The sequence below is a fragment of the Excalfactoria chinensis genome, chromosome 1 (assembly GCF_039878825.1).
Source record: "Excalfactoria chinensis isolate bCotChi1 chromosome 1, bCotChi1.hap2, whole genome shotgun sequence".
NCBI classification, from domain to species: Eukaryota; Metazoa; Chordata; class Aves; order Galliformes; family Phasianidae; genus Excalfactoria; species Excalfactoria chinensis.
In genome coordinates this window covers 99,194,752-99,214,696 of record NC_092825.1, presented here as the reverse complement: position 1 = coordinate 99,214,696, position 19,945 = coordinate 99,194,752, and the positions used below count along the sequence as shown (strand labels likewise).

The 19,945-nt window shown below is 47.8% G+C and overlaps 1 protein-coding gene across 2 annotated transcripts in view; it reads left to right on the top strand.

The window, feature by feature from the left end:
• Nucleotides 1–19,945, top strand: part of TIAM1 (TIAM Rac1 associated GEF 1) — a 170,019-nt gene that overhangs the window by 12,974 nt on the left and 137,100 nt on the right. For both annotated transcript variants that reach the window (XM_072327268.1, XM_072327277.1), the window contains one exon: nucleotides 15,383–15,643. The gene's annotated coding sequence lies outside the window, so the exon portion shown is untranslated. Of the gene's footprint in view, nucleotides 1–15,382; nucleotides 15,644–19,945 lie in introns of those variants that run through there.

Below are 19,945 nucleotides of genomic sequence, written 5' to 3'. Positions count from 1 at the left end.
CCGTTCCTGTTTCATTTACAGCCATGGTGCAGTGCAGGGGCATTGCTGAGGAGGCTTTGTGCAGAAGTAGCCTCTGCTGTAGACAAGTCATTGAAATGCAAAAGGGAAGATTTTGGTGTAACTTTTTAAAGAGTAAGGTAAAGCTTTCAGAAATCTGTAAGAGAATTCGGACTCCGGTACCTTTCCATCCACCTGCACAGCTGAAGCTGCAGTGGCATCAGAGTGGTGTTCAGGTCCTGGGTTTCTTGCTTTAAATTCCTCCAAGGCTTGTTCTGCTGTTTGGGTCTGTTTTCATCTCGTTACCAGAGGCTGCTGCCACTTTAGGCTGTTTGTGCTCAGGTTGTAATACCCGCTTGCACTCCAAAGGCCTGAAGTAAACCTGCTGCTGCTTTGGTCAAGTAGCTTCTTTGGCTGTTTTTGGAGCTGAATGTAGAGTGGCACGCTCTCCGTGCTTGTTTGTGTTAGAGCGGGGTCAGGCTTGTGGCCTGAGGGCCCCACGTGGTTAAGAGCTGTGCACAAAGTAGCCCCTCCATCATATTTAACACACACAAGTATTAGTGACAGCTGATACCTGTGATGTTTCTGTTCCAGGTCAGTGCCTGGAAAGCCAAGTGCAGCCTTTGCCTGGCCTGCAGCCCTCGTGGGGTTGTACGGCCCCATTGCTGGGGTGTTGCTATTCCAGACAGCCTCTTGTGGTGCTCAGGGCCTCGTCCACAGCAGGAATGGGTTTTGTTTTTCCTGCCATTTGTTGGCAACGCATCTGGTGGTCGCACCACTTCTGTGGATGTAGTCTTGGAAAGAGGCCGTTGAGCGTTCTTAAAGCAGCTAATTAAGTATGAATTTAAGCTTATCTGTATGAAGCTCGCCAGCCTCGCCGTAATAGGATTGTTTGGGCTCGCTTTAATTGTGCTGCTCTAAGTCCCGTGTGTGCTGTAATGAAAGCTAGTGCTCAGGAGGGAGCATGGCCGGGGCTTGTTCTTGCAGCCCTAGCTGGTCTGAATGGCTCCGCACTGTGGATGACCCCCATCAGGAGCGATGAGAATAGTCCTTAATGAATATTTACATCCGGAGTTACTCATGCACAGAGTGTTTCTTTTCATTTATTTATTTCATTCAGTGTTAGGAGCAGAAGGGTTGGACGCTCGGAAGAGCAGGGGAAGCCCTGAATGAAGGCCGCTCGCGTGCATTCATCACAATGGCCTTAAGTAAATGGTATGCGGTTGTGGGATGAGTTTATTTATTTTCTCTCTGGGACTTCTCCTTCATTCAGGATGTTTCCTTTTAGCAAAGAATTGATGGATTTTACGTGGCCTCCAAGGAATTATTTTAAGCAGCAGGTTGCTCTTTCCTTTTTCCCTTTAGAAGAAGTTTGCGCAGAAATAGCGGGACACATCTTTGGCGTGCGTTCTTGCTGTTGCTCAGTTTTGCATCTCGGTTGTGGCTTTATGGATCTGCTGTTTCCCTGCCTTCCTAGGCAGCAGCAGTTCCCTACTGAAGCAAGGCAGATGATGGAGAACTGCAGCAGCGTGCAGTGCTCGTGGCGAGAGCTGACCTTCTCTACACTGCCAGGCCTTTGTAGGGCTGGAGAGATGTCCTCCTAGCTTTCAGATTTCCAAGTAATGAGATCAATACAGTTTCCAGGTCAGAAGGAAAGGAGGCCTTGTGTGACAGAAGAAACTTCCAGCTTTGTCACTGGGAGGAGAAGCCACCTGGTGCTGTGTCTGGCATCACTGAAAATGTGAGTTTGAGCTGGGCTAGGCACCAGGCTTGAGAACAGGAAGCAGCTGTGCAGTGGAGGCTCACATAGGCAGAAAGCATGCTGGTGTTGGGTTGGTTGCTGACCAAGGTGGGGGGCATCTCCATGGGAGGGAAGCCAGTGTCAGCTGCCTCGTGGGTCTTATGGCTATCCCAAAGCACAGTCATAAATTAGAGGGGGAAAAATTGTAAGCTCCACATATTCTACTGCTGAACACTTTACTGTGATAGTATTTGACTTTAATGGCTTAGTTTAAGCCTTGGCTTCTGAGTTCCTTTTAAATCACGTGTATTGCTGGAACTGGTTTGCAATATTTATAGAGTTTTGCCACTGAATTCACTGTGTGAGGGAGGGAGTCCCTTTCTTTTTCCACCGTGGATGAATTGCTGTGATATTGGTTCTCCTTTTTGCGGAAGAAGGCTTGCTTCAAAAGGCTAAAAATATAAATTATCTGATCTTGTACTTGAGTGGGTAATACTGCTTAAAAATTAATGAAATAAAATAGCCTGGATGATGATTTCTCTTCTGATGTGAAGTTTTACATTTTCTTTTGCTTCTTAATTGCCCATGGAGCTTTCTTCTTAGCTCTCCCTGTATCTGTCTGATTTTTTTCCTTGTCTCTTTCCTTCCCCTTCCCTTGGATCCCGGTGCTCGTAGTTGGGTTGGCAGTGTGCTCTGCCAGTGTGGGCATTGGTCTCAGTGATCCGACTCGTCTAGTTGCTGACGTGTTTGATACGGCTCCACAAGTTTGATGTTTGTTCCAATAGCCCCAGGCACCCCGGGATGCTTCAGCTGCATGGAAACAAAGCTGAAGTAAAAAGTTTTTATACTCAGAGATGGCTTTCTACACGGGAACAGCCATATCCAGCCTCTTTGGCTGCAATGGCACAAGCAGCTGTGCTGCCTCACTGGGATGGGCACAGGACCAAAAGCCACACAAGGAGCATCCCAGTAGCAGCCCAGGGACCTCATAGCTCCTTCTGGGAGTGTGCAGTACCCAGCACTGGGCCTCCCTGCTCTTCTTTCATGCACAGGCAGAGGTTTCTCCCCAGGCAGCAGTGAGGATGGGGCAGGAATGGATTTTACTCTGCTACAGTGTTTTATCACACTGTCACAGTGTTTATTTCCCGTGGGCAAAAGCAAATGATAAATACCTTTCAGACTGCAAAAAAGCATTAATTGCCTTCGCATGTTCTTCTCCATGACTGGGCTCTGTTTGAAAAGCCCCTCTCTGGTGTTTTCCATTGCCTGTGTTTGTTTGTGGATGAGGTCAGAATTATATAATTAAAAGAAACACGTTTTCCAGCAAAATGATTTCCCTTAAATAAGTAATGTCTGCAGCGGTGTGAAAATATGTAATTAGTATTTTTCTTGAGTTCTTGTTCTTCTTCGAAGCATTTTTATACGCTGTGCCTAATTGGGAATTTCCAGTGTCATTCTGTGTAATTGTTTTGTGGTCATTGCCTGCTCTGGTTTGGGAATGCTCATTAGAGGACAAGCGCTTGATCCCCAGCTGAGGAGTGGCACTTATGGAGCCTTATGTGCTCTGTGTTATATTTGTTGAAGGTGGTTTGCAGGACGTGGCTTTACTTTTTGCATCCCATTGCTGACAAAAGCGACGCTGATAAAGAAATTGCCTTTTTCAAGCCTGTTGTACTCGAGTGCTTCTTGTACACACTACTTAGCAACAGTAGGTTGCTTGGGTTTTGGCTTTCTGATTTTGAAGGCAGTTTTGCTGTGAACCATTTCCTTCTGGGGGCCCGTATTCAACACTCGATGCTCCTGCTTGGATGGCAGCGCTATTGCATCACCCAGACTAGGCAGAGGGCTCACCGGGTCTCTGAGCGAGCAGGAGCTCATGTGGATGGGATTAACTGGTATTAAGAGAAACAACAAATGTGCAAACAAAATCTGGGTGTTCTTCCTGCCACTCGTTTCCTGCACATCCCAAAGGCTTATGCTGGGTCATGGCAAGCTGGAGGGCTGCAAGGCTGGTCCGTGAGTGTCTGTGCTTGGCAGTATCCTATCAGGTCTTTGGGTTTATGTGGTAAGAGTGGAGGATGTGTGGTGTTTTACCAATGTGGAGTTGTATTTAAATTTATTTAGTGGCTGTGACTCTTGGGGTCTTCAACAGTAGAAATGTTTGCAAGCAAGAATACCAGACTTTTTGGAAGGTCTTTTTGCTTTCATCATTGTTGCAATGGGGTACACCTTGCATATGTGTCCATGGCTCAGGCAAGCCCAAAGGTTGGAAACCCATGCCTTATGGTGTATGCTTCAGTTTCTTTTCACTCTTAGAACTGGAGAATCATAGACTGTCCCAAGTTGGAAGGGACCCACAAGGATCACTAAGTCCAACTCAGGGCTCCACAGAGCACCACCCAAAAATCAGACTGTATATCGGAGGGCATTGTCCAGACATCTCTTGAACTCCATCAGCTTGGGGCTGTGGCCGTTGTCCTGGGCAGCCTGTTCCACTTACCTCTTCACTTTATGGCATCAATCTGAGCCACCTCACAAACAAAATCACACTGTTCAGTCCAGTGGTACAGATCTAAGCTCCTTTGGAAACTACACTGAAACATCAGTCACCATTCTGTTGAGATTTGGGCATCTGCTTAACTCTTACGCTCACGGTGCGTAAATATAGACTGTACGTAAATATGTGATGCATGTTCTTTGGTCTGTGTGAGACCTGAGCTATCAGATGCAGTATGGAACAACTCCAATTGAAATGGAAAAAGTGGCTGTGTTTTCATTATATGTAATAGATATGTTAGAGGAAACAAACCACAGGTTTAAAAACTCGAATATTCCAAAATAGTCCAGTTTTTTGGCCCTCACTTGTATACCTCTGTGTGTGTATCTGCAGGCATTTTGGAAGTGCTCCTTCTGAGCTGTGTTTATGGAACAGCTACCCACTGGGGGCCTGCAGAGCTGAAGCACAGGCTCTGACAGCCTGCAAGATGTGGGTCCTTAGCTGAGGTTGTGCATCCTTAGTATGTCAGTGGCAGAAGGGGACTTACCAGTTGGTTGGATTCGCCAAGACGGTGGGTTCACAGCACAGCAACGGGTGCCTGAGGAGGAGAGACCAGACGGAGTGGTTCTTCTTGTTCCTGCTATCCACATTCCCCATCTTCTCAGCGCCTGCTTTCTCAGCAGCCAGCACACTGTGCTGTTACCTAGCTCCATGGTTTTGCCTTGCCAAGGGAAGAGCTGATCCCAAGGGGCTTAGTGAGGAGCCTCTTGCTGTGTGTCGTGCCAGTGTGGACAATGGCAGCCTTCAGCCAGATGTGAGGGTGCCTGGGGGTGAGGACACAGCACTAAAACTTTCCTGTAGTTCACATGTAATTATACTTGGCCGTGCAGAATCAAAGGGGTTTCATGTTTTAACCTTGTCTTCATCACAGCCATTGCCCTTCCTGCAATCTGGCTGCCTGGCTGGGTAGTGGTGTCCTCGGACACGTCTGTTTGCCAACCTCTTTGTATAACTGTATGCTTCCACGCTTCCTAGCACGGTGTCAGCCTGAATATCCTTTTGCAACCAAGCAAAACACTAGGTTAGTATAAGGGAGGAAAGATCCTTTTGCTCTTGTAGGTTTTGCTGCTATCTGCATCAATGGGCTGTCAAGGATGGGAAGAAGTTGTTTTTGAATCTGTCATCATTCTCGTTGCTCGTTCCGATGCTGCTTTGCCATCGGAACAAAAAGCAAAATAGCTTTCTAGAATGTTTCCCTTCTGAATTGATGAGGCAGTGCTCGTTGCTGTAGGACGTGTTACAGCGGGACTGGATTCTGCGATGGCATTGATGTGCAGCTTGCTCAGCCCTGCTCCCTGCCTCACTCTCAGTCCCTCCAGTGAATTGCACCTTGTGTTCAGCACAGGGCCATCTGCTTCCCTGTATGTTCTCTCTTTTGCTGCATCCTGATTTGAATGGAAAGGTGAGTCTCCATGCATATTGACAAGGAGCAGTTCTTTTGTGTTTATATCGGCCTGTTTTCCAGCTGAGGAGCCAAGTGAGAAAGAAATGCTGGGTTTCCTGCAGGTGTGCTTGTATTGGCAGGTCAGGGAGATTATTGGACACAGCTGAGGGCACTTGAGTTTGGGGATTAGCTTGGCACCTGAGATGGGAAGGTTTCCTGTGGCTGCGTCTGAGCAGCTTGTCAGCGATGCTGAAATTTATGCTGTGACCTAAAGCTGCTGTGAGATAAATCCCCCAACAGTTCCTCTCAATTTGTGCAGAGAGCTGTCGCTATTCTCTGTTTTTCTGCTCTGTCTCATTTTATATCGTAAATGATAATTTAAATTCCACATTTGCAGACCTCAATTATGAATAAAAATAATTTGTATGAATTTTATAGCCAAAGTGTGATGGATTAATGGCCCTCTGGATGCATGGATCTACTTCACCTGAGGACGCTGAGCACAAAAGCAGCTGTATCAGCTCTCCACACTGTTCCACGTGTGTTCCTGTGCCACGGCGCTGAAGGGGGATGAGGAACATAGAATCATTAAGACTGGAGAAGACCACTAAGATGGTTCAGCCCAACCACCAGCCCACCCCCACCATGCCCACTGCCCACGTCCCTCAGTGCCACATCCACACGGCTCTTGAACACCTCCAGGGACGGTGACTGCACCACCTCCCTGTGCAGCCTGTGCCACTGCAGCACTGCTCTTACTGAGAAGAAATTGTTCAAAACAACCAACCTGAACCTCCCCTGGTGCAACTTGAGGCCATTCCCTTTCTTTTATCGCTGTTACCTGGGAGAAGAGGCCAGCCCCCACCTCACCACAGTCTCCTCTCAGGTGGCTGTAGAGAGCAATGAGGTCTCCTCTGAGCCTTCTTTTCTCCAGGCTGAGCAACCTGAGCTCCCTCAGCTGCTCCCCCTCAGACCTGTGCTCCAGAACCCTCACAGCTCCATTGCCTTTCTCTGGACATGTTCCAAAGGCGTGTCTTTCTTACATTGAGGGGTCCAAAACTTAGCACAGCACTCAAGGTGTGGCCTGACCAGTGCCGAATGCAGAGGGATGATCGCCTTGCTGCTCCTGCTGGCTGCACTGTTTCTGATATAAGCCAAGATGTCTTAGGCCTTCCCTGTTACACTGCTAGGTGCCTGTCCCCTGGCACCCTGGGGAGGTGTCACCGTCTGCATACACTTACCTGTCTGTGTGCGGTGGGCATGAGAGGGAAGAGAAGGAAGTGCTGGTCTTAAGCAGCAGTGCCTGCTTAGTGCCTGCTTGCATGGGCTCATGGGGCAGGGGAGCAACACAGCACAGTCCCAGTGCACAGGCAGAGTATGGAGCCAAAGACAGGTTTTGTACTTGAGGACCAAAAGGGGTTTGTTTTCTTTTCCTAGAAGCTGTGCTCGCAAAAGTGAACAGCGAGCAGTCCGGCTCCCAGCAGTTTCATTTGGCAAGTTTTCCTACCCGATCATCTCTAGCTCTCGCTCTGCAGAACTGGTGGAAGCGCTGTTTTTTTTTAATCCCATCCGCTTTGTTGGAGTCACTAGTTCTGCATTCCTGGCTTGTCACCTCTCCTGCTCTGCGGGTGCTTATCTCACACTGGGCGGTGGCGGGTCTTGGGATGCGGCGTGGCATTGTGCAAGGTCTGTCTGTCTGGAGGGCAGATTGCCATAAACCGGCTTCAGTATTTTTCATGAAACAATCCTCTACTTCAGGGGTCAGCTGGAGGTGATGGTGTCGTGTTGCCTGGAATGACGGACGAGGCAGTGACAATCTGTAAGCAGCATAACTTAGTTGAGTGTCACTGAGCGGGATAAATGGTTCACTCAGACCCAACACTAGCAGGGAAGGGAGGCTGGGTTAAGGCTATAAGCCCTTTATAGCAAACCACCAGAAACAGTCTGAACAGAAGTGGTCAAATTGCTTTTGGGGCCCCTGGCTTTATGTGACTTCTTCACGCTTGGTCATTTCCCAGCTAATAATATTACTGTAATTCCTTCACGAGGTTATGTAGAAAGCACCTCGAGTACTGTGTCCAGTTTTGGGCCCCTCACTGCAAGAAAGACATCAAGGCCCTGGAACGTGTTCAGAGGAGGACAACAAAGCTGGTGAGGGGTCTGGAGCACAGGCTGTATGAGGAGAGGCTAAAGGAGCTGGGATTGTTCAGCCTGGAGAAGAGGAGACTCAGGGGGGACCTTATTGCTTTCTGTAACTACCTGAAGGGAGGTTGTGGTGAGATGGGGGTTGGCTTCTCTCGTGTAACTCATGACACGACTAGAGGGAATGGCTTCAAGCTGCACCAGGGGAGGTTCAGGCTGGACGTTAGGAAGTGCTACTTAGCTGAAAGAGTGGTCAGGCACTGGAATGGGCTGCCCAAGGAGGTGGTGGAGTTACCGACCCTGGAGGTGTTCAAGGAACATTTGGATGTTGTGTTGAGGAACATGGTTTAGTGAGGGCTATTGGTGATGGGTGAGTGGTTGGACTGGGTGATCCTGTGGGTCTTTACCAACCTTGGTGGTTCTATGATTTGCAAAGCTGAGCGTGCAGGTAGTGTATGATGCTCAGGAGGGTGACACAACTTCCCCATCGGTCCTGCCACCCCAGGGCCACCCAGCAGTGAGGGATGCTGGCTCAGGACACCCACATCCTTCCTGCCCCCTGGTGATGTTGTGTGTCCAGCTGGAGCCCTGCTGGTTGGGTGCTTTGCTCTGTTTTACCCCTCTGGCCTCTGCTGGTGGTTTTTGTGCCTGCTCACACTGCTGCTTGTTGCGTTAGGCTGGCCTTACAGTTTAAATAAAGGCCATAATTGCATCAATGTATAGAATGGGCGCAGTTCTGAAGGCAGGATACGTTCAGCTGCTTTAGCCTTCACTCTGGCACGTAGCCACAGCCTCGGTCAGATGCTTTATGAACCTAATCATAAAGGTCTAATTTACACTAGTAGGTTTTATTAAAAAAAAAAAAAAAGAAAAAGGAAAAAAAGGAAAGGTCAGGTGGCGGGCAGCAGAAAAAGCAGAACTTCGGCGCTTTCCTGTCTGCATATTCCTCCCTAATCCTGAAACTTTTCCAGTTCCTTGACAATTAGCGTGGCTGTTCACTCGTTCTTCTGTTTAAATCTGGAGTGTTTTTGTGTCTGATTTCTACAGGATGAAACCCAAGTTTCTGTAAGTGTACTTACCACAGTGGCTGTTAATGAGATGATGAAAATACCACAATGAGGAGGCCATAATTCTCTGAGATGACATAGTACAGTGGCTCTTTTTTTGAAGTGTTTTACAAAAATGGGGAAAAGGAAAAGTAGACCTGTGACTTTTGGCTTTCTAGTACATAAGGGAGCTTATAAGCAAAAAAGGGACTGACTTTTAACATGGCCTGATGGTGATATGACAAGGGGGAATGGCTTTAAAATAAAAGAGAGGAAATTTAGGTTAGATGTTGGAAGGAAATCCTTTCCCCAGAGGGCGGTGAGGCGCTGGCACAGCTGCCAGAGAAGCTGTGGTGCCCCGTCCCTGGAGGCACTCAAGGCCAGGTTGGATGGGGCCCTGGGCAGCCTGAGCTGGTGGGGGGCAGCCCTGCCCATGGCAGGAGTTTGAGTGGGTGGGCTTTGAGCTCCCTTCCATCCCAAACCATTCTGTGACTGTGAAGTGCTGGATTCTCCATCCTCACATGGCCACCCCCTTCCCACCAGAGCTCACGTGCTAGGACAAAACCCCTGAGCAGAGATCCCTGCAAGCTCTGGGGAGAGTGCTTGGCAGCAACACATTTGTACAAAACTGTATCTGATTATTTCTGCCCTCTGCTTGATTGATTCTACCTGATTATTTCTCATCATATTCTACAGAAAGCTCTGGCACTTCTGGCTGGGAGAGTAATTATGTTCCCATCAGCTTCCTAAGAACAGTGTGTTTTCGCCTAATAAAACTCTGTTTCTAAAATCTCCTGCCTGCATGGTGCTGCTGGTATCCTGGATATCCTCTGTGAGTTGCAGGCTCAGTTTGGATTGCATTCTTTTGGGCTTGCCATAACCTGGGGGCTAGTAGACCAGGAAAATGGCTCTGGGTTCAAGTGGGTTGCAATTACTGTGGCTTCAAGAAATGTTGCTCCTCACCTCCGACTTCTCATGCTGGGGACAGGTGGTGTGTGCAGGAACTCGTTCAAAGCAAGAGGCAATTAAGTGTGTAAGGGGCTGCAGTGGTATAGGGGCTTCTTTAAGGGCTTTTGATTCACAGCAAAGTGGTGTTGGATGCTATTATGTCAATTACGTTTTAGGTCAAGGCATCAGTTGAGTCTCCCTTGATCCCAGATCTGTCGCAGCAGTCTCGGTACTCACTTTGTTGACTTATGGCCATTTCTAAACTAGCTTTAAAAAGTATCTGGAACAAAAATGGGTTGCTTAGCAACATACTCCAGCCTGGGACTGCCTAAGAATGGGTCAGTGATTAACAGTTATGTACAATCAAGGTTAAAAATGCAGAGCAGACTACAGCACTGTGCTCCGGCAACTGACATAGTTCAACATTACGATGCTTGGATTTATGGTGGTGATGAGTAAATTTACACTACTTGTTATCCTGACCTCACCAACGAGATGACTCAAGACTTCAATTTTGTGAAATTGAACCGAAGTCTCCTTTCTTTGCCAGTGTATTACAAGAGAAGGATTAGATGGTCATCAGCTGAGTAACACTGGCGTCACATATATTTCACGTGCAGTTCTTCCCAGGGCTCTGGGCCTTCCCTTGGCTGTACAGATTCCCATGTGGATGGAAATGGATCTGCATGAGGGAGTGGAAATTATGGAGGGTAGCTATAGAGCAGAAGTGTGGGGAGGGAAGAGAAGGCAGTTTTCTGGTTCTAGTCACCTTACTGCATGTTGAGATATTGTTCTTCCAGACAAGAAAGTGACAAATGCCACATAAGCCTGATGAATATATTTTTCTGAGCTTTATTTTGGCAACATGAACATTTTCTTAAGTCCTTGGTGGTGCTTTGCTTTCTGGAGAAAGATACCCTTGGCAGCCCTTTCTCCTTTCACAGAGTAGAGAAGGAGGTGACTTGACTGTGATTTCATTTACCTCAGTAAATGTCCCAGTACCTATCACTTCTGTAGGTACATTGAGTGAGAACACTGATCACTAAAGCAGCACTCTATCCCTTAGATGTTTTTATAACTCTGGCAATGAAATCAAGCTTGTTTTGCCAAGTCATTTGCTTTTATTATCTAATCAATTTCTAAGGGCTCTTGCATATTCGCTCTTTTCTGTTTGTTTAATTAACCCTTCTTTTTAGCCTTGTCCCACCCCAGTTGTTTAGCCAAACTTGGGAAATAAAAGATCAACTGAGAGTGCCTCTTCAGCAGCTCCCAAGAAGGGCTGACCATCTAATCCTTCTCTTTCCTGAAGGTAATTTGTACCCCCTGAGGACTCATCTTCCATCTCTCTCCAAAGCTGAAGGACTCATGGGCAAGAGGGCAGCTCTTTTCCTTCACTTCCTTGACTTTTTTCCTGCTTTTTCTCGACAGGCTCCTCCTGTCCTCGTGTTGTAGCATTGACTTGGAACATCTTCTGAATCTTGATGTCACTCTGAAGTCTACTAACAACAGCAAGGCTATGCCCAGTCTTGATAGTTTATATGAATTGATCTGCTCTTCCAGGGGGATCTTTCCTTCCTTCCTGGCTTCTTGATTAGCCTCTTCATTTCTGCCTTCTGCGGCTTTTCCTGGTCTTCCTTCCACCTCAGAGGCAGGAGGCTACATAGGGAGTGCTGCCTGGAGGTGGCCTACACATGGAGATTGGATTTATGCTCTGGAGCATGCAGAAATCTCACTGCCCACTGAGGCTGGCAGCAATCACCTCTCTTCCCTCCATGGGCAGCAGCAAGTTGCTTGGTTTTGCTTCATGGGAAGAGACAGGACTTTTAAACCAACAAAATCCAGCTTTATAGGAGAGAAACTGTCTGGAGAGAAACAACTGGCTGTTGTTGCAGCTGCCTGCCATGTCTGTAGTCTGTGGGTGCTGGGAATGGAAGATCTGCTGCTTTGTTACCTGTGCCTGTAGCATGGTTGAGAGCCAGTGTGAGCATTCTGCCTTTCCCTGCTTGCAGTGGGGAAGACCTGGGAGCAGTGGTGGTGGCAGAGAACCCCCGCACTGCTTTTAGCCTGCTGTGCCTAGACTGGAGAATCATTAAAGTTGGTAAAGACTTCTGAGGTCATCCGGTCCAATCACCAACCCATCACCACCATGCCCACTGAATCTTCCTCAGCCAGGAGGGAGGACAGGCTGAACATTGAATTATCTCTTATTTCCAGAGTGTTTCTGCACCTTGGAGAGTTCAGCAGGCCATTCTGTGTGCTGGTTTCCGACACTGGAAAAGCTGGAGGAGTGCTCGTGGTTACGTTCATGTTGCTTCTGGCTCTCATGGCGTTCGCTTTTGCAAAAATAAAATGGTTTTAATGTGCTTGGCATGTGAGCTTTGATTGGAAATGAATGCTGTCAGCTATATTAAAAAGACAATAAATTACATTGAAAACATGAGTTGGTTTCGAGGAACAGCACCAGAGCTATGCCGTAAATTGGGTAAGAGCCCAAATCATTCAACATGCCAACATTTGTCCCCCGTGCTCCATGTCCCACGCTTGGCAGTGCGGTGTTGTCAGTTGGTCTTTCCTTCTCGGGCTGCTGCCTCCCGCTGCTGTATGTGCTCATTAAAAGCAGTGGGCTTTGATGGGCAAGGGGGAGATGGGAAGTGTAGCAAGGAGTGAGTTCTGATGGATAGAGGTGGATGAAAGCTGGCCTGACACATTCCTGCATTCGAGATTTATAGTCTAATCGTTCTCTGCTTGCGCAGCAGGGGCTGAGCCAGCATGTCGTTATTTACATACAGGGAACATTAAACAGCCCCCTCACCCTTTAAACCGTATGCGAGCATAAAATCCAACAACCACTGCTGAGTAACGGGTAGCTGCAGAGGGTGAGGATAAAAATATAGCAGAAACAAACACCATGAGAAACAATTACTGCAAGAAGTAGTGTGGCATTGGTATGTTATTTGCCTGTGTCAAAGTGGAAGGGTGGCCCTGTAAACCTGTGTACCTTTCCTTGCTTCTGGTTAACACTAAGTGTCCTGCACGCGTGTGGGAGGTTTGCTTTGTCTCCTGTCCGTCTGCAGCAACATTTGTGATGCTATAAGGAGCTCGAGGAAGACATGGCATACTGGTCTCTTCATCTCCTTTAGGAATCAGTCCTGCAAGCACTAGGATTAATTTATCTGATGCTGAGGCTCGCCGCTTGTGGTTGCCTGAACTGTGATGGTGTCAGCCGTGCCAGTGTGGGCATCTCGGGTTTGGCATTGTTCCTGTGGATGCTTGGCAGCTCCTGTGGCTGTGGCCGGGCTGCTGCCTGCTCTCTTGTCCTTTTCCATTGCTTACGTTAAGTGTGCAGTAGAACCTGCAAATAATTTCCTAATATAGGATAAGCATCCCCTAATGAGACTATGCCGTGAAGCCATGCTTATCCCTCAGACAGGTTCTGGTGCCAGGTGTAGGTACTGTGGTCTCAGCATGTGAGTCAGATACAGCGGTGTAGCGGTAATTGAGAGAAGTATTCAGGTGTATGTTCAGCCACTGTTGCTTTGCTGCTGGAATCCTCTTGGTACTGATGGTGGCAGGCCCCAGCAGAGCAGCTCTTATCATAGAATCACGGAATGGTTTGGGTTGGAAGGGACCTCAGAGCCCACTCACCCCAAGCCCTGCCATGGGCAGGGCTGCCCCCCACCAGCTCAGGCTGCCCAGGGCCCCATCCAACCTGGCTTTGATTTTTGGGGTAAGAAAAGCTTGTTCTTATGGTACAGGGGGTTAAGAAACTGATTTTGTATCACAGACCTAAAACACCATTTCCTTTCTGTGGCGTTTAGCAAAGATGTCCTTGACGTCTCTCTCATCATTTTAACTCCAGGACTCCCAAGCTCTGAATGGAAGGCAATGAAGATGCGGATGGTGGGAGGCTTAAAACATTTTTGTTCTTAAATCCTCACTGTTTTTAAGTAGGATTTTAGAAATCAACTGTATTTTAATTTGGTTTGTCAAAGCATAATTACTGCAAATGAGGTAAGAAACTAATTTAAATATAGCAAGTGTAGTGGAGAATCCAATTTTCAGAAGTCAGTAGAAATATAATTGGAGTCATTAAGTGCTGACTTCAGTAATTAAGAGTCGGCTTTTGACGTTCCAGGCTTGTGTTGCTAATTGCCCATGAAGAGGATAGAAAAATATTTTGTTTCCTGCAAAATAGGTTGCTCTCTGTATGGGGCTTCAGCAGCTTTGTGTTTGGTTGGGTCAGGTGGGCAGGTTGGATGGGGCCCTGGGCAGCCTGAGCTGGTGGGGGGCAGCCCTGTGCATGGCAGGGGTTGGGGCTGCGTGGGCTTTGAGCTCCCTTCCAACCCAAACCATTCTGTGACTCTATGACAGTGCAGCCTCTACAGGTCTTCCCTTGTCCAGAGGATCCTAGGTGCTCTCAGACATCTTGCCACAGTGCTGGGTCTGGCCATGCTCAGCAATGGATTTGGTGGAGTTGCAAACAGCCATGACAGTGTTCCTGTCAGCACCTGAGATCTCTAGCTCCATGTTTTAGTTGCACTCACTTCTTTAGGTGTGTGAGAAGAGCACTTTGTGTAACCAGAAATCCCTTTTTGCAGTTGCGATGCCCTGCACAATCATTTCCCTTCATTCCCTGGGGGGGTATGACCTTAAAGCGGAAAGGGCAGGTTCTTGTGTTCACTTCTGTGCTCCAATAAGTGCATCCTCTGGAAAGCACCTTCTGGTTGTGCAATTGAGATGTGCACTGCAAGGGAGCCTTGCAGAGCTGCCCTGCAACCTGGCCACAGCCAGGCTGGCACCCAATCTCTGGGCATCCCTTCTTTGCCTCTCTGCAGCCAGCCAGCAGTTCAGCTGTGCTGTGAGCTGGGCTGCCTGCAGCTCACTCAGCTCCCCACGCATGGACACCCAGCTAAGCTTCCGCTCGCAGCAACAGATTAAGGGAATAATGAGGATACGCTTTGCTCTAGACATAATTTCTGCCCTGTTTTTGTTTTGGTTTTGGTTTTCTTCCCCATTTCCTTTTGTTTTATTTCTTTAGACAGCCTATGCTGCTGCCTAATTGGATTACTAGGTCGTTACCTATTGGCCACGGACCGTGCAGAATTGGGACCGGTCCCAGAGGCTTAGTGCTTTGGGGAGCTGCTGGAGGCTGGCAGCCTGCTGAGCTGACACGCTCCCATGGGACCTCAGCAGAAAAAATGGCATTTCCCACAGAACTGCATAATGGCCGCGCGGAGGAGCTGATCTGTGCCTCTGCTTCACCTGGCTCCTTAGCTCCGGGAGAGCTGGGGAGAAAGGCTTTGTTTCCAACTAGGGCTGGCTGTCGTCTGGAAAATACATCTTAATGTGAAGCCTTGAGTGCAGTTCAGGTGTTTGCGTATGGGAGATGAACAGCTCTTACTTAAAAAGTGCTTTGTATCTTAAACAAAACACCTCCTTGCAGTTTCCATGGTAAGCTCTCCTTCGTGATTGAATAACAGTCATAAATGGTTACATAAAACACAAGCGGAACGCCACACCGAAGCTGGAGGCTGCACGTGTCAGCTCTGTGTTTGCTCTTCCTACAGGGGAGAGCGCTGGCATCTCACGGCAAGCTAATTGGAGCTTCAGCTGCGTGCCTCTGGGTTGTCCACGAGCTTCCTTCTGCCCGTCCTAAGTAAGGAGAAGCAGCAGGAGGAACAGCCAGGGCCAGATGGGACTGCATGGAGGGAGAACCGGAGACTCTGCCTGCAAGGTGCCTCTGTGCAGGTGGTGATGCTGAACTCTCTGGAGCTGCCGTGTTCACCTAGAACTTGTTAAACCTGTGGAAAAGAAGATATCTTGCCAAGGTGAGTACAATTGCAGGTTGCCTACATACTGGCAGGCTGGACTGGAGGTGTGAGCATCGCGATGGGTGGCCCGTCACTGTGGCGTCTTTTTGTAGCCTGGTCCCATGCCTTGGGCTGACAGTGAGCTTACCCTCAGATAGAAGATTTAGGGCTTTTCCCATGGCTGTCACCAACCCTTGTGGTGCCTGTGATCTGATCAAGTGGTCCCCACTTCACTGTCGCTGCCATTGTGCCAAGGTCTTGGTGAGGGTGGGATGTAGGCAAGAGGTCTGTAGGCTTGGGGTCAATACATAAGCCCCTACCCCTACTCTGCAGGGAAAGGAAGACTAGGGAAGGCAGGGGAAGAGCATAGACAGCATTATTACTGTCCATCCCTGGCCTCCTGCTGCTCTTCTGGCCCAGCAGTGGCTGTTGTGGTGTGGAGGGGGCTTCAAGGCTGACTGGGGGCTCTAGGGGGCATCACCGTGTCAACTCCCAGCTTGGAAGTGTGTCAACCTCACTTGTTTCTTGTGCCATACAGAGGATGGTGTGTGGCTTCTCAGGGATGCTCCTGGCCCCGGACATGTCCCAAATAAGAGGGACCGTGCTTTCTCATTTTTAAATCTCTCTTTTCTGCTTTTCCCTGGGGCTTTTGTTAACTGTGATGCTGTTAATGCAAAATGAAGGCATGGAAATTTCATATTGTAGCAGTTAATCTGCCCTCCCTAATATTTTCCAGTTGTAAATTGCCAGTGCTAACAGGTACGTGCTGTTGCAACCGAGCAGCTGATCCTGCCAGGAGGCAGTGGCTGTTGTGTTTGGTTGTTACCGCCTCTTGGGAAGCTGTAACACTCCCTGCCCAAGCACAGCACTGTGATTAGTTTAACAGGGAGTTTCCAATTATTAGTTAGATGTATTTTTGCTAGATTTATTTTATGAGAAAAGGTGTTAGATGGTCACAGGACAGCCGTTGCAAAGTTCCAGGCTTTGGCTGGCTCTCTACAACACGTGAGAGTTGCTGTTCCCATCTGCCCCCCATTTGCTGGCTGTAGCCATCGGGAGTGTTTGGATTAAAATGTTTTGGGGAGGGAGAATAAAGGAGAAGCTAAGCGCATTTCCTACCCTAGATTTTAGGAGTCACTTAAGGGAGTACGCGCGGATGAGCAAGGGCAGGGGCGAATTGCAAACTGCACTTACTGCACTCGTCTGGGGATTTTAACCCCGTAGTTTGTGTCGTGAAAGCTGTGCTTTTCTTAAGAAAGAGCAATAAAAGCCAACAAGCTTAAAGACCCAGATTAATTTAGAAACTGCAGCGGGGGAGGTGAGCTGGAGGCAGAAGCGCGGTGACTCTGGCTGACCTCTCCATCAACTCCTCCAAACAGCGGGAGCTGCCTGAGCCGTGGTGGGACCGCAGTGTCCCCAGGATGCTGTGGCTCTGCACTGTGCTGCTGCGGTGCTTCTGAAGGAGCGGTGCCAGGATCTGTCCTGAAAACGCCAAGCGGTGCTTTTGTGCAACTTGAAGAAGTTGGCTGGCTGCTGTACGCGCTCTCTGACGCGACTCAGTGGCTGTTATGAAGGATTTAATTATCCTGATGACCCACAGTAACAGAAGGAACAGGCCTGTTCTTGCCGAGCCACCGTAGTGTGCATGGTTATTCCATTTCCCTCTTTCCTTTTCCTCTCTCCTCTCCAGCTACAAAGTGAAAGATGATGCCTGTGTTCCTCTTTCCCAGGCTGGTGCGTACGATGGTTCCTATGATCTTTGTTTATACAGATCTAGGGTAGATTAAAGCTCCTTTTAACATTGTGGTGCTTGTCAGGAGGCTGGGTAAGCCTTTGGATACATCTCACTGAAAACACTTCAGACCTCCTGGTAGCTTCCATCCTCCTTCCCTAATCGCACGTTTGTAAGGCTGTTTGTTTTGTACAGCCTCACCAACCCCTGCTCTAGGAGAATTTTAACCATTTGCATGCTTTGTTAAAGCTACAGCTTCTAACATTACATAGATGGAACAAGACTTTATTAACATACTCTGTGTGTGCACAGTACACTTTAGAGGGTTTGAGTGGCATTTTTGGATAGCTGCAGAAACTCCAGAGTGCCTTACTTTTGTGCTTTGCCTCCACACGCTACAGGGAACTGCTGGAGTTTGCACAGCAGAATGAACTGTGTATATGTGGAATTACCAGCTGTATGTGATTGGCGAGGAAAATCCCACATACAAAGCAGTCCCATTTGAGGGGGTCATAGGGAGGTGGCTGGAAGAGCACAAAACCTCGTGAGCGTTGCTGTGGCTGATAAGGATTTGAAGGCAGCTACAGTTGGAGCCCTGAAGAGTTGGGCTGGTTCCTTATCTTTATGTACCATGGCACTCCATCAAGTGAGAGTTAATTTTCCATTTCCTGAGTGAAGGAACAAAAGGAGGACTGCTGTTAGAGCCCTGGGCTGCTGAGAAGCTCTGCACATTCAGCAGAAATGGGGAGGCCTCGCTTTCTGGTTTACTGTGCTGTCCCCAGCCATTCCTGCCTCCATGTCTGGGCTTCAGCCTTGGTGGCTGCTTTGTGCTCAGCATCCTCCTGAGTGGGGGCACGGAGTGCAGCAGTCATGTCCAACTCTGGTACCTTAATGAGTTTCATTTAGCAACACTTAAATCTCTCATCACTTTAAATTTTTTTTTATTTCAGGAATCGAAATGGAGGAGAAGACGACGATAATTTAGATTTAATGTCAGGTTTTACTGGGAGCGTTATTTGTTACCGGTGAAGTGCACTTAAGTTCTGAATAAATCCTAGTAGGCACTTTTCATTTGACTGTATGGCCTAAGTAAGATTATTATATAAGCCTCTTCTCAACAGTTTTAAAGCCTAATTAAATATTCTCTCTTCTCAGTTGTAGAGGAGATATTATTTTAATTACAGAAGCTTTCTTCTGGCATGCAAAGCACTCTTCTACCGAGAAGAGTTTGGCAATTTCCTAGATTTGATATGCACGCTTTTGTGTAATCTCAGTTGAGTTCAGCAGAAAGTTGACCAGGAGATACGGCGCTCAAGTGTAAATTATACAGTCTTTTCCTGTTTGTGTCATCCAGAGCTGGTGTGTCTTAACATCAGCGTGCGAGTTTTCATTCTTCATTGTTAGTGAAGAAAATGGAAAGTAATTTTATGACTGCCTCCTCTCTTTGTCCTCACTTTACCATCTTTGCCATCTGTTAACCTTCAAAAGATATTCCTGTGGCCGAAAGCTTACAACTGGAATAGAAAAACTGCCCCGGTCTTTTATAACGTATGTAAAACTATCCAGATGTGTAACAGGTTGATGTGAACTGGGGCTCCAGTGACTTTGAAAATGAGACGACGACCAGGCATGCAGCTCCCAGAAAACCAATCAGCGGGCTATTTGTGGCTTTGTTAAACATCTGGAATTATTTCCAGATTTTGCAGGAGACTTAGTGCGCAGTTGAGGGCGAATTGCTTCATTTCTGTCTGTCTCATTTACTCCCTCGTGTAGAAGACAAATAAAACTGATGGGAGATGGTTGTACGAACAAATGTTTATTGTTCAGCAGTGGTATGGGCTGCATAAGGTACTGCTTAGGTGTAGTTAATCCCGCCTTGCGGCAGCAGGATGCCTTGTACAACCTTCTGAAACTTCTTTCTAGCCTGTGATCTAGGCTCCGTTGGCTCAGAGCAACCAGGCATGTTTCATGTAGGAGTTTGGCTGATGGAAGCCCTAACCATGATTCTATGTAGCTCGGAATTTCAATGGCTTCTCACATTACCCCAGTTAGTCATTCCTTGTCTTAATTTTTCCTCCTCTCCTGAATTGCAAACCAGATTCTTCTTGGTGGATGGTGTGTATCATTACTAGAATTTGCCCTGGCAACCAGATGGGTTTCCAGAAATAACTCACCCATTGTTGCAGAGCATCTCTGAACCTCGGGATGTTATACTGCAATCTCTCTTAGTGGCTTAAGGCTGTCGTTTTGTTTCTAATGACTGAACAAAAATAAACCGTACCATGAGTAGACTTGACTTTGTGTGCAGAGCAATGCTATTTGAGACACGAGAGAAATTCCTGCAATGTTTACACGCCGAAGAAAAACGCCTTTGAAGCCAAAATATTTCTTCTGCGTATCCACGCGCATGATTTTGTTTACAGCTCGTTATCTGAACAGTCATCTGCTCAGTGAGCACCTGGTCTTGAGAGAGGCCTAGTGCCTGGGTAGGTGGTGCCATGTTTGAAGTTATCTGTGTAAGAGGCTGCTCTTGGGCCTTTAGCCCAACTATCTGGAGCTACCTGCAGGAGTGGGATGGCCAGGTAATG